Here is a 15210-nt window from a genome sequence, read left to right as displayed (position 1 = left end):
CTCCCATTGGATGACCTCAGTATAAAGATCTGCTTCCTGCAGGGTTTCCTTGGGTTTTCATAGCTTCAGCTTAAGCCTGTCTTGCTGTCGCTTTAGCCCCCGATCGTGTTTCTTGTTAAAGATACTTTGCTGGTCTTTGCATCATATATTGGTTCATTGCCAATATATATGCATACCAGCACGTTTATTATTTTCCTTGTATTTGTGTTACGTTAATATATCAGTGTTGCTGATATATACGTACACGAACTGTTTATTTCCTGTGTTCAGTTAGTCAGTTTTCCAGCACGTTTTGGTAGTTTGCGCGTACCGTGAACACCCGTGCTGAGCTAGTTATCCTGTTCCTGGTCCTGTTTGTGGATTGCGTTCATCTCTGCGAAGAGATAACGAATCCTTCTGAATCCTGTTCTGTTACTGTTTGTGGATTGCGTTCATCTCTGCGAAGAGATAACGAATCCTTCTGAATCCTGTTCTGTTACCGTTTGTGGATTGCGTTCATCTCTGCGAAGAGATAGCGAATCCTTCTGAGTCCTGTTCCCTGCGTTACTCCATTCCTAGTCAGCGTTCCTGCTTATGTCATATATCGGTTCATTGCCGATATATACATATGTTAGTCAGACCTTACAAATAGTTTCATTGATAGCTGTAATTGTAATACGCTAGGAAAACATACTTATTGTATATTTATCTGTGTTACGTTTATCTATCTTAATCCTGCTATTTTCTGACTATCCTGTCCTGTCTTTGTGAGGCACGCCATCGCCGCATCGCATTGGCTGCCTCATTCCAGTCTGTCTGGTTTTGGACGCTTGCTGTCGCTAAGTAGCCGCTAGCTAGCAAGCGTTCATTCTGTCTACCTGTTCTGATCTCCTCAGTTCTGGTTTATGCGCTCAGCGCTACTTTGCGCTGAGACGTTATAACGAAAGCATTGTTTGTGGCTGTCAGATCTGCACCGGCTCTGTGCGCCACAATCTCCTATTGGAGTCAGTCCTCCCCTCCACTATACTAGGGATAGCCTGTTTCCTGGTGCTAGTGTGTGTACCTCCTCCACGCCAGCTCATGCGTTGCATGCTGACTGTGGAGAATACACCACCAAGCCTTACAATAACTCATTCGTGCCTCCACATGTAAAGAAACTAGATGGGTAATCTTCAGCATCAAATGAGGTAACACATGGGCACCGATGAAAATGCAGTATGTTTTTATCCACTTGTGATCATAAAACTTTGCAGCATACAGTTCACATATGAAAGATAAGATACATCACCAGTCCTGATGACCCACGGATGATCCAACAATTGTTTTGCACCATACTGGTGCTTGTTCACGGATGCTGTCCACTACTGCTGGCCGCACGTGATCTGGCAGAACGTGCGTACAGAGCCTTAAACTGCTTCATGGTCTACTTCTCATAAAGAGTAGGAGGCACCCCACATGTAGATACAATAATTAAAAAACATAAACTAAAGGTAAAGAGGTGACCTATCTCAGAGAAGAAAAAATCTAATGATCTGCATAAAAATATAAATTTTAATGATTTTATATTAATATTTTTATGATCATTTATTTTGGACTTTAAAGAGATTCAGAGATGAAGTAACATAATAGATTTATACATACCTGGGGCTTCATCCAGCCCCATCCGCATGGATCGCTCCCACGCCGCCTTCGTCAGCCTTCTCTATCGCCGGTACTGGGTCCCGTAACTTCGGCCAGTCGCGCCCAGTTTTATCCATGCACAGTGACTTCCCCCCGTCTCTCCAGGGTCTGCCTTACGCATGCACCTGTGCAGTACGGAGGGAGCGCACTTTCCTTGCTCAGACTGGCCCTGACTGGCCAAATTTACGGGACATGGTACCGGCGATAGAGAAGGCTGACGAAGGCGGTGTGGGAGCGATCCATGTGGATGGGGCTGGAGGAAGCCCCAGGAATGTATAAATCTATTATGTTACTTCATTTCTGGGTGTCTTTAAGTGTGTGTATATGTGTGTTTATGGACCTCGTTATGCTAAACATGAGGTTTATGAAAAAATTCTATACGTATTTTAGACAACAACGGTAGCACAATCTGTAAAAATGATATATATAGACTAGAATGTTAGTAGAAAAGAGTTTTGAGCAATCTGTGTATTAATGTTTGTAGGCACTGTCACTGGCCTGAGGAAGCGGGTATTCAGTCTCACAAAACCCGTCACCATTCTTTTACAAATAAGAGTTTTGGAAGAGCATTTGATCGTGTCTTCTCTGAGGGAAGCCAACTTTTTACCTTCATTTTATAGTTTTTAATAACTTATCTACATTTGGGTGCTTCTTCTTCCCTCTTGCAACATAACTGCAAAGATCACAGACTTGCAGGAATGGATTCAGGGTTCAGCTCCCATAAAGAATGTATCTGCATGGAGGCTGTGGTAAAAGATAAGGGTAAGCGTAGAGATGCCAAAACCCACTTTGAGTGCAGTATGTCAATATCAAGAAATGGGGAAGAAGCAGTGTACTCATAAGACGAGGACGCTTAAAGCGGACCCAAACTAAACATTTTTTTAATTCAAAATATTTAGTTGCACAACTCTGACACATACAAAGATAAATAAAAACTCCTCAAGCCTATGAGCATTTCAGTGCATGCTTTTCACTGTCCATTAAAGTGGACCCAAATTAAAAATACAAGATTTCAGAAATAAATGTTACTGGTCATGTTAGAATTTTCACATCCCCCCCCCCCCCCCCCAAAAAAAAGTGCAAAATAGAAGGTTACCCAATCTTCCCACCAGTGTGGGCAAGGCAAACATGGTTCGTAAAGAGGCACCAAAGAATCTTAAAATAAACGGCACAATAAAAGCAGATGGAGGGGATCCTAGTTACATAGTTATTTGGGTTGAAAAAAAAGAGAACAAAGTACAACACCAGCCTGCTCCGTCACATATCCCTGTTGATCCAGAGGAAGCCGAAAAACCCTTACAAGGCATGGTCCAATTGGCCCCAAAAGGGAAAAGATTCCTTCCCGACTCCAGATGGCAATTAGATAAAATCCCTGGATCAACATCACAGGGCATTACCTAGTAATTGTAGCCATGGATGTCTTTCAACGCAAGAAAAGCATCTAAGCCCCTCTTTAAATGCAGGTATAGAATTTGCCATTACTACTTCCTGTGGCAAGTTGTAAATCAGCTCTCAATAACAACATTGGACCAGTTGATGAAGTTTAAACAATTATTAAACTAGAAGCACAGTCCACTTCTTCACTTCAATCACAAAAGCCAAAAAGAATGCAGCTGCTCAGTTAAGCGCCTGCATATCTAAATGGAGTTTAAGAGTTTACCATGCGCATATTCATTCATTTTTTACTTCTGTGAAACTAATCAACAACTGATCTACCCTTTCATGAACACGAAAAGATAGAAAACATTCTTTCATCAATGCTAAAGCCAACACTCAATCCATAAGCACAAGGACATGACCTCTGGTCAATAAATGCTGTTTCTCAAGTCAATAGGTTTTATATTGACCCAATGGGAAAAGCTGTCCAACATTGCTGATGTGTTTACACCGTGGAATGTAAACAGGTAAAACGGCACTAACTATAAACATGGTACGTTATTTATGTCACATGACATACATATGACATGAGGTTTTTTACATAAATAGTGTATAACATTAGTACAGAGGGCAGAGCAATGTACATGAACTGCAAAGTGGCAGGGATAAGCTGTGGCCTCACGTAAAATTCAGTTTTTTTAGTACGAAAGCAAACGTCCTTTATACATATAAAATGACACTATCTGACACTTGACTTTTAACTTTAGTGTTACTGCCTTCCCATAGTATTACAGAGTACCCAGTTAAAGGGAACCTGAGATGAACTATTATGGGCAGTTGATACTTACCTGGGGCTTCCGGCAGACTTTAGGATTGTGGGCTCCCTCGGTTGTCCTCCCTGGCTGCTCCATTCACCCAGGATCCCCTCCGGTATGAATAAATTGCCCTTTAATAGTTAAGTAGTTAATAGTAACGTTAAAGTCCCACGTTACAGCAGCCAGTAACGCAGCCTAACTCGCAGCAATGATAAATCAATGGGCTGTTCACAGTGCCCACGTTGCATAGGAGTAATGAAAGTGCAGCATGCTCTGCGTTATACTCCTATTTCGCTGCGTTAGAATGTTTGCACATGCTCAGTAATTTTTTTTAAATATGCCGCATGCGCCGTTCGATCAGTATGCGTCAAAAAGTATGCATCAAGAGACGCATAACGCAGTTCAATGTAACGTCCAACTTCAAAGCTAACATGCGTTGCGTTAGGGGCACGTTATGCGACCTTAACGTCGCATCAAACGCAATGTCCAAGTGTGAAAGAGCCCTAAATCATGGGGTGATAAAGAAGTAAAATAAACCAAAAAGCTCACCTACTTGAAAGGCTCTGCTAAATACATTTTTTGCCTTTATAAAGCAGAAGGTTTTTGCAAATATTCAGCATCATGTTAGCACAAACCTTTTTTTTTATAATGGCCAGCACCGATAAGGAGAGATAATTATGTAGCCTGAACACTGCCTCTAGGTATAGTTACTGTATACTACCCCACCTCTTCCCCCCTCCCCCCATTCCTTTAGATTGTAAGCTCACAAGGGCAGTGCTCTCTCACCCTTTTGTGTTTTGGAATTTGTTATACATTTTATTCATCGTGTTACTTTTGTCACTGTAATTACCAGTTCTGTATTTGTAACCACTATGTATTATGTATATTCATGTATACCAATGTCTGTATTATTATGTACCCCAAGTTTGTTTCTTACTTTGTACACCGCCACTGAATATTTTTTAAAAATCAATATCAATAATAATAATAATAAAAGCCCAAAAAAGTTTTGCAATAAACTATTGTTAAATATTCTGGATGTTTTGCATGTCCTGAGGACTGACAGCTGAATAGCAGCAATGAGCTCCAATCCCGCACCACAACATTCGGAGACGTGACTTCCACTGCCAGCAATGCACAGCCCATCTGTGATACGGGGAGAAGCTTCATGAATCCTGACAGCACAAAGCAATATTTTGGCACTTACTGTAATTTTTTTTTTTTTTTTTTACATCTCAGCAATAAATCCGATTTGAGATGTCTAAATGATGCCTTTTATGAGAATAAGAAAACCTATACGGACTATAAATACTCACCCTGCTCTGGGGTAAATGTGTAAAGGTGGATTAAAAATATAGCGAACGGTAAACTTTAATCTTTGGAATGAAATGACCAGCGTGAAAGGAAGATGTGTTAAATGAGCCTAGAATATATAATAAATAATGATTTTTTTTCAACCAGAACCACAGTGAACATTTGAATGGCCTTAATGCATAGGTTGACCTTTTACTGAGCATATGTATTCCTTCAAATAAACATGGTTTTCCTGTTAAGTTATATGCACAATGATATATTATTACATCTTCAGATGCCATGATAAATCTCTGTGTACTGCAGAACCACTAGAACTAGCATAGAGCAATGCTGTAGAAAAAGGAACTCCTGATCAGGTACCTCTTAGGCAAGAAGCACACTGACCAGCATTACATGTTTTCTCCACATCCTTAAAGGATACCCGAACTGACATGTGACATGATGAGATAGACATGTGTATGTACGGTGCCTAGCACACAAATAACTATGCTGCGTTCCTTTTTTTCTTTCTCTGCCTGAAAGGAGTTAAATATCAGGTATGTAAGTGGCTGACTCAGTCCTGACTCAGACAGGAAGTGACTACAGTGTGACCCTCACTGATAAGAAATTCCAACTATGAAACACTTTCCTAGCAGAAAATGGCTTCTGAGAGCACCAAAGAGATAAAAAGAGGAATTTTCTTATCAGTGAAGGTCACAATTGGGGCTTTTTTTTTAAGCAAATGGCTAAAATTGCGTTGCCGGCTACAAGTTTTTCAGCATGCAGATGAAAATCAACTCTAGAGAGGATGTAGTGAACTTAGAGTATATCCATAGATTTCCAGCATAAGGCTCAACACACACCATACAATCTTGGTTGTACAGATTTACCAAATCTATGTAGTATAAGGGCCAACAGATTGAAAATACCTTGAATGATTGATTGGATAAGCTCTTATACTACATGAAAGGGGTAAGATTGAACAACCAAGATTGTATGGTGTGTGTTGAGCTTAAGGCAATTTCTTGTCTTGTTGCTATCAACAGGAGAGATTATGAATCAGTCAGGCCACAGAATGAGGTGGGAATTAAGATGCAGAATGGCTAGACCTGGATGAAGTGGGCCCATTTTTGAAGGCAGGAAGTTAAGGATTCTTTGCACATTTACCCACAGTGGTCTGATTTTTGGCCAAAACCATAGGATATGTGGGAGCGTACCATTATCACCCCAGTATGTCCAGTAGAGAGGAGAGAAGTCAGTCTGAAATCGAGACAGTTTTGTTGGGGTAAGTTACCATTACCACACAATTTTGAAATAGGTTTCCCTGTGAGATACGCAATGAAAGACCTTCCTAATCGCTTTAGCTGCTCTATTCCAATCTGCTGTTAGGGTATGTGTTTGAAAAGCCCTATTCAAAGAACTATATTGCCAGTATGGGCCCATAGAAGATTGGGGATTTATATACTTGTAGAGTTGGGAGACTCTTATTGTGCGTGCTTTCAGGGACACCAGAGGAATGTGCTACGTCAGAAGGTAAGTATACAGGAATTGCCTGAACATTGCAAAGATTAAACATCTGATTCCCCCAGAGGATCTTCTAACCCTAGTTCACGCCTTCATCACATCACGGCTGGACTACTGCAATGCCCTTTATGCTGGCCTCCCCAAAAAGGACCTGCGTCGCCTGCTGCCAGATTGCTAACAAACCAGTCTCGCCACTGTCACATTACACCGATCCTTCGCTCACTGCACTGGCTACCAGTAGAATGGAGAATACTCTTCAAGATTGGACTGCTGACATTCAAATCCCTGCACAATCTGGGCCCTGGATACACGAAGGACTTGCTGAAGCTGCACCACACCTCTCACAACCTCAGATCAGCAAGTTTTATAAACTTGGTCACTCCCAGAGTGCACCTCAAAAAATCTGGAGACAGAGCCTTCTGTCATGCTGCCCCTACTCTTTGGAACTCCCTGCCACACCCAGTAAAGACAGCACCATCCCTGGAGCTATTGAAATCCAGACTGAAAAGCCACCTGTTTAGCCTGGCATTTACGGACTTATAAAATTCTTCCTCTGTACCACGATGGTCTGAGCCATGCTTATGCGCTTTGAGTCCTACGGGAGAAAAGTGCTTGACAAATGTTATTTGTTGTTGTTGTTGCCTGTTCCTTGGCGAGTTGATGTCTGATTTGTAAATACTTATATAAGTCACTCTTGTGTATACCAAAGGAGTGTTGTAGGCCTAGGAGAGGTCTTAGTATACCAATGGAGAAGAGGTCTTGGACAAAGCACTGCCCAGGGATTCCCAATTCCTCATATCTAGATCAGGTATGTTTTGGGATAGTGATGAGAGAGATATTTTTAGTTGTGTTTTGGTATCATGAGTCTTAAATGCATGACAGAAAACATACAAGACAGCGATCATGTTACGCAGGTGGCACAGGCAGAAAAGTTCATTTACTGTGGCTATAAATTCTTCCTTCCTGAATAAGAGATTCAGCAGTATAACTATAAATCATAGGGCCCCCCAAGTGAAAATTTGATGGGGCCCTCTGTCTATGTTACTACTAACTTATCCCCTAGCCAGGTCATCTATCTCCTGGTGCAGCCATCCTAGCCTACCCACCACCATATACCAGGTGTGGCAACCCTAACCGTCCTCTTCACAACATAGCTCACCCAAAGCAAACAAGGTCAACATTCCCCTCTCTCATACAAAGTATGACCACCATCCTCCATAACAATTATAACTATCATTCTCCCCCTTTAAACAAAAACAAAAAAACTTCACCATCCCCCACCCTTCCGAATAAGTATATCTTACATCCCCTCCACAAGTAGTGCAGCCAACATAGCCTCCTCCAACCTTCCACCTTCCTAACTCACATTTGACCTGTAAAACTTCACAGTAAGGATTGAAAAAAGGGAAGTAGAATAACAGTTGTGCCATTCCAATAGCCTATTCAGACCTGTGGTGCAAACTCTTTTCAAATAAATACAGGAGACTATTTGGGTATATTATAAAATATTGCACTGAGTGTGCTTCATGTGACTACAATAACTTGACTAATTAAGTGGTTAGCAAACTTTTGCCACCTAACAACAACCACATTTTTCATATCAAATGAAATTGTATGAAGGTGATAAGAGTAAGGTCCTGGTTTTCATCTGATCCTGGGACCCCTTTGCAGTTGCGATCTCTGCATCTCCTATTGCTATGCTACTGTTTTTTCATTTTGATGCAGTGGACGACGCAGTGCATTTTTAGTACATTAAAGCCTGCAAAGCTAATATGATCACAGCCTGTTACATCTACTAATGCAGTCAATTGCTGTCACCATCTCTGTTTATTCCTTAAAGAGTAACTTTAACAAAAAGGGGAAAAAATAAATCAAATACAATGCAAAGTGAGACGTAAAAAATAGGAGATCAATAAATGATTGATATTCACCATGTAATTGGTTTATGTTGTTTGATCCACAATGAGCCTGCTAGTCATCATCTTAACTACTGGCAGACCAGAAAAAAAACTAGACAGCACCAACTGCCATTTGTTATAACCACACCCACTAACACAGCAATAGGCTAAAATATTGGTTGGGGGGGGGGGGGGTGAGACCGCTGTTATTTCCCACAATGCAGCGAGGTTCACAGACAGCAAACTGTCAGGACCAAGGTTTTGACATCACACTGTGGGAGGGGTTTCAACACAATACCATCCATACAGACCCCCTGATGATCTATTTGAGAAAAGGTAAAGATTTTGCATGGTAAAGGGGGTATCAACTACTGATTGGAATGACGCTCAATCCTTGGTTACAGTTCCTCTTTAAGTTACCTTACATGTTTGCCTAGGAGGCCAGGACCAGCAAATTTCCAAACCCATGCCAGGGATTTTCACATGGGTGCTGGATACTCCCCAGAAATCACCACTCATGTATATAAATTTCTACTGCTGCTCAGATTTACACAGTGCTTAGCTATGTGATAAATGCTTACATAAACCTTCCTAGGCAAAAAGCTATGAATCTTACATATTTACACACATGGCTGTTACAATACTGAGGCTGGAATGTCTTTCCTCAATCCGCTGATTGGAGATCAAGGGTTTATACTCTATAATTCCCTTTTAATGACCGCCACGTGGATGGATGTGTATTAATTCTTGGATGCTTAGCCAAGCTCTGCTGCACAGCTCTAAGCTATATAAACACACAGCTGCTAAAAAGTCATGCTAAATTTGAAAACAAAAAATTAAAGTGATATTCATCTCCAACTGTAACATAACTGTAGCAATTACTGAATTTTTAATGTAAGAACTAGGGACAGATTGGTGTCAGCAGCTATTTTTTCTTCTTCTCCAAGCTAATAGTACCACGTTTCCCTGAAAGTAAGACAGACGAAAGACATCCCCTGAAAGTAAGCCTTAGCAGGAATTTCCGGCATGCTCAAACTATAAGCCCTACTCTGAAAGTAAGTCATAGCAGCAGTAAGGGGAAAAGTATGGCAACTTGTGTTATTACTGGAGCCCATGGTCTTGCGGGCAGGACCAAGGCTCCATCATTGTGCCAATCAATGCACTCGCTGCTAATCTGCGAGTAGTCCCCATAGGCTACAGCTCGAGGACACAGTGGCATGGAGCTGGGGAAATAAGAGAATGCAGTGGGGAAAGCTGAGGGCACGGGGGACACCAGGAGGACATGGGGGACACCAGGAGGGCATTGGGGACAGCGGAGGACATGGGGGACACAGGGCAAATGAAGACACAAGTACAGAAGGGGACACTAAAGGTACAATGGGGACACAGGGGCACACAAGAGGTGGATCCAACACAGGAAGAGGTGGCACAGTGGGAAAATCAGGATGACGCACACAGCCAGGGAACTATAAGACATCCCCTGAAAATAAGCCCTGGCACATCTCTTGGTGCAAAAATATAAGACACTTTCTTATTTTTTGGGGGGAGAGGGGGGGGGGGACATGGCAAATGTAAAACACACACACACTTCAAAAGATGCAAACATGCTATTAATCTGTGTACAAATACATAATCTACAATATACAAAAAATGGGGTATTCCTATAATAAGGCCAGGCGCCCACTTGTGTTTGCAAATCACTCTCAAAAGGCTAAGAGCGATTGTGCAACATGATTTTGCAATGATTTCCATAACAATAAAGTGAAAAGCGATTTTGGGCCCTGCACTGCCCTATTAAATCGCTCCAAAAATGCTGCAGAACCCGCAATTGCAATTTTGGCAAATCGCAATCGTTCCCATGGGCTCACCTCAATTAACTTTCATTAGTCTAGTGTTTTGGAATCTCTGGCTATCAGGGCTGTGGAGTCGGTACAAAAATCATCTGAGTCCTACTCCTTAGTTTATAAAAACAACCAACTCTGACTGCAGGTGCCCAAAATTGCTCCGACTCCTCGCCTCCAACCCCACTGCCCTGCTGACAATTCCAAAATGTGGTTAAAAACTTTCTAGTGGGCCATAGCCCTAAAACAAAATCAAAACCTTACATTAGACCAAAGGCCACAGTCATACCACAGTCAACAGGGCACAGTCAGACAAGACGTTGACGGCATGAATCAGTTTTCCTAGCAGTTACGTCATAAATCTTACCTTATGTAATTTAAATGAGTTTTTTTAAATAAATCAGCGCAGATAATGTTTAGGTATTTTAGGATTCCATCATGCCTAGGTCTCTGACTATTCACAGCAAGCAGTGCATCCCGACACCAATCATAAGTGTAAGGCTTTCCAGCTACAAACAACCAATGTTATAAGGTAAGCTCAAGGTATTCATATAGGCCCTCCGACCTCAGGCTTAGGCTATTCTTCCCCCGTTAATAACCATACTGTATGGATGATAAGCATATAAAACACAACAAACCGCTGTACTAAGTATAGACTGTTTTAATGGGATTAAAATAGGACAAATGAACCAAATAAATTATAAAAACACTTAAATTCCCATTGGGAATCTTTAACCTGTTTTACCTGTTACTGCCCAACACACACACACAATTTGACATCAGGGTACCCATATTCTGGGCCCTGGATGTAAGTGTTTTTATCATTTATTTGGTTAACTTTTCCTATTTTCATCCTATTAAAGCAGTCTACACTTAGTACTGCTGTTTGCTGTATTTTATATTCTTACCATCCATACTATATGGTTACCGATGGAAGAAGAATATTATAAGGGCACTTAACCTCCTGAGCGGTCTGGACGAGCTCAGCTCGTCCATCACCGCCGGAGGCTGCCGCTCAGGCCCTGCTGGGCCGATTTTTATCAAATAAAGTGCAGCACACGCAGCCGGCACTTTGCCAGCCGCGTGTGCTGCCTGATCGCCGCCGCTCTGCGGCGATTCGCCGCGAGCAGCGGCGAAAGAGGGCCCCCCTAGCCGCCTGAGCCCTGCGCAGCCGGAACAAAAAGTTCCGGCCAGCGCTAAGGGCTGGATCGGAGGCGGCTGACGTCAGGACGTCGGCTGACGTCGATGACGTCACTCCGCTCGTCGCTATGGCGACGATATAAGCAAAACAAGGAAGGCCGCTCATTGCGGCCTTCCTTGTTTATTCTGGGCGCCGGAGGCGATCGGAAGATCGCCTCCGGAGCGCCCTCTAGTGGGCTTTCATGCAGCCAACTTTCAGTTGGCTGCATGAAATAGTTTTTTTTTTATTTAAAAAAAACCCTCCCGCAGCCACCCTGGCGATTTAATCAGAACGCCAGGGTGGTTAAATGGGCACTATGGCAAAAATTGTTAAATTTAAAATATGTGCAAACATAATCAAATAAAAAGTAAGTTTTTACCAGAGTAAAATGAGCCATAAATTACTTTTTCTCCTATGTTGCTGTCACTTACAGTAGGTAGTAGAAATCTGACAGAAGCGACAGGTTTTGGACTAGTCCATCTCTTCATGGAGGGATTCTCATGGATTTATTTATTTTCAAAAGCACTTAGTGAATGGCAGTTGCTCTGTCCAACTGACAAAAAACTGTGTAGCGAGCAGGGAAGCTGTCCAGCATCATTATTTAAAAACCTTTTCAGGGAATATCTTTATAAAGAATAAAAGCCTTGCTGAGAATCTCCTATGAAGAGATGGACTAGTCCAAAACCTGTTGCTTCTGACAGATTTCTAATACCTACTGTAAGTGACAGCAACATAGGAAAAAAGTAATTTATGGCTCATTTTACCCTGGAAAAAAATGTAATTCTTATTTATCTATGTTTGCACATATTTTACATTTTACAATTGTTCACCATAGTGCCCCTTCAATTAGCTGCTCTCAGTTATAACTGAAAGAAAACTGATTTTCAAAGTAATGTCCATGTTTTCCTATGGCACTGTTCCCACTGTACGCGTTTTAACTGAAAGCTTTTTCACAATGCACAACTATAGAAAAAATGAATACTAACGCACACTAACGTATACCAACGCATTAAGTGTAAAAGGACCCTGAGACCCTTATAACATTGGTTGTTTGTAGCTGGTGAGCCTAATGCTACGTACACACATGCGACAACGATCGTTCGTTGAGAACGACGAACGAACTTTTAATTGATGAAAGAACGACCTAAGTAAAGTTAGTTTTAAAATGTGTGTAACGATCTGATCGTTAGAACGAACGTTACATCACGTAAAGCAACTATTGCGCTTGCGCATAAAAATGAGAAGTTTCATGGAGAAATAGTGAAATGCGCATGTCAAGCCTAGTACGAACGATCGTTTCCAACGATGCACTACTTTTGCAAACGATCGTCGTTGGAAAAAATCCGCCGAGACAGAACTTTCTTTTGTAGCGATTTGGCTCGTTCGTCGTTTGCCTTAATAGTCGGTGGTTCGTTTTTTGTAACGATCGTCGTTGGTAAAGATCGGGGAACGATCGTTACAAACGACTATAGTCGCATGTGTGTACGCACCTTTACTCTTATGATTGGTGTTGGGATGCTTGCATCCGTCGGGAGACCTAGGCATGATGAAATCCTAAAATACCTAAAAGCAATAATTTTATCAGTTACTTAATAAATACACACTTGTTCAGTTCCTATGTTGATTTGTTGCTATGAGAACGGTGCGCTTTGACTGAAGGCTAATCTAACAGTCAATTTTGTAAGCTTTCAGAGCTTAATTCTTTACCGCCACCAAGTGTATTTATTAAGCCATATGAAAAAGTAGAGCTCCTTGATACTGATTTTAAACACCTTAACTAATCCGGTGATTGGCAGCATTGGTTATTTCTGTATGTACACAAACGTGACATTCCACTTTAAATCCAAACTGCTGCTAAAATGTCCTCTTTTATTAAAGTGAGCTTGAACTGAGTAAAATTATTTAAAATAAACACATGATATACCTGCAAATGAATATTACATGCTTACCTTGCCATCAGTTCATCACAGAAGCTCACCATTTTCTTCTAACAACCATTCCTTCCAGTTCTGACTAGATCTAGTTGTACTTATTTCGTACTTATTAGGGACCTTTCCCACTATATCAGTTGTTGTCAGTTATAACTGAAAAGACAACTGGTGCGTAAGGCAATGTTTCCCTATGTCTCAAGCGATATTACTGGCTAATGCTCTGCTGATCCGGAAGCTATTATGGGATCATTGCTATTTCTAAAATGGAGGACAGAGAATTTCTTCAATCACAGTAGACAAACAGACGCAGGAGAAAGAGATTGATAAGCAGACTACGCGGGAGGTAAGTATAAAATATGTAGATTTATTTAGACTTTTCAGTTAAGGTTTGCTTTATGAAAGGGTTGAAGATAGTTACGAAGTCACAGTAGATGTATTCTCCTCAAGAAGAATTCAGAGAGGCATGTGATAGATCTGATATTATGATCAGTTTATAAACCTCTGTTTGGCTTGTTATCACATATTTAAATCTTCCTCCCATACAGACTAAAACCCCATACACATGCTCAACAGCGGTCTTTTATGCAGCACAATTGTCAAACAACTTTTGTTGTGAAACAAGTTGAAACAACCAAAAAAAGTTGCTTGTTATTGTTCACACAACTGATAAGACGTCAATCCAACAGTTGGAACAGTTTCCTTCACTTCCTATCCCTATGACACCAAGTCCTGTACACCAAGTCTGAGCCTACAGTGCAACCAGGAAAGGCATTGGCAGTAAAAGGATGACAGTTTTGCATCTCCTCCAAGTAAGAGAACCCATCAAACTCCCTTTTGTATAATTCTAAGGCTGCATTTCCATTGGACCGGTGTTTTCTCCAGACACCGTGCATGTTCCTTGCCCTTGTAATGGCATTCTTGAAATAGACCTCAGCAGATGAGCATGTACAATGCCTGGGAAAAAAAGCAAATTACTCTCAGTTTGCACATTGTGCATGTGTTTGTACATGGAAAAAAAACTGCTTTTAGAACGGTGGAAATTCAGCCTTAGTAAGATTTTAGCAACAGTTTTAAACGTTGTATAGAAATGTTCAGGGCCGGATTTCTGGGAAGGTCACAGAGGCCACGGCCTAGGGCGATAAAAATCAGCAGGGCGCAGGACTTGGAGAGATAAGAGGTCACATGTCAAAGTAAATCACCTCTCTTGCTTTGCTTTGGTCTGCCTGAATTCCAGAGTTCCCTGCATCTCTCTCACTTTTGCAAAGTGTGTGTTATGCCAGTCACTCAGCATCTGCTGTCGCCTGTATGATGACAGGGGACAAACAATCTGCTGTGAGAAGAAAAATATATGGGCTCAAGTAGCAGAACTCTTGAGTTCCGATTAGTTTTTTTTCATGCAGCACGCATTCACGGGCAGGAATTAGCAGCTCTCCCCTCTCCCTGACTGATGGTTTATTACTAGTAGGTCAGTGCTGTTAAAGACCTCAGATCTGTTAATTTTATGGCTTTTTTTTTCTCCTAGAGAATGACAACAACATTCTTTGTGTGAGTTTAACTCTTTCCTGGCTTTTTTTTGCCAGCAAAGTACTGTGTTAGCCATCAATGAAAGTAGGATGTTTTGAAACAGAATGACAACTGTGTTACATTTATTTATATTTACAAAACAATCAATGCATCTCCTGCTGACTGTAT

At 41.4% G+C, this 15210-nt stretch overlaps 1 protein-coding gene across 11 annotated transcripts in view; it reads right to left on the bottom strand.

Annotated features, from left to right (window-relative positions):
* PITPNM3 (PITPNM family member 3) overlaps window positions 1–15210 on the bottom strand; it is a 913937-nt gene that overhangs the window by 533170 nt on the left and 365557 nt on the right. The window contains exon 1 of one of the 11 annotated variants that reach the window (XM_068270202.1): window positions 9183–9368. The exons of 9 other annotated variants lie outside the window; for them this stretch is intronic. The gene's annotated coding sequence lies outside the window, so the exon portion shown is untranslated. Of the gene's footprint in view, window positions 1–9182; window positions 9369–15210 lie in introns of those variants that run through there. One more of the 11 variants, XM_068270203.1, reaches the window with a different exon arrangement.

Source organism: Hyperolius riggenbachi, chromosome 2 (genome assembly GCF_040937935.1).
Source record: "Hyperolius riggenbachi isolate aHypRig1 chromosome 2, aHypRig1.pri, whole genome shotgun sequence".
Classification (NCBI taxonomy): domain Eukaryota; kingdom Metazoa; phylum Chordata; class Amphibia; order Anura; family Hyperoliidae; genus Hyperolius; species Hyperolius riggenbachi.
The sequence above is the reverse complement of the archived record's forward strand: the minus strand, read 5'-3'. Positions and strand labels throughout refer to the sequence as shown.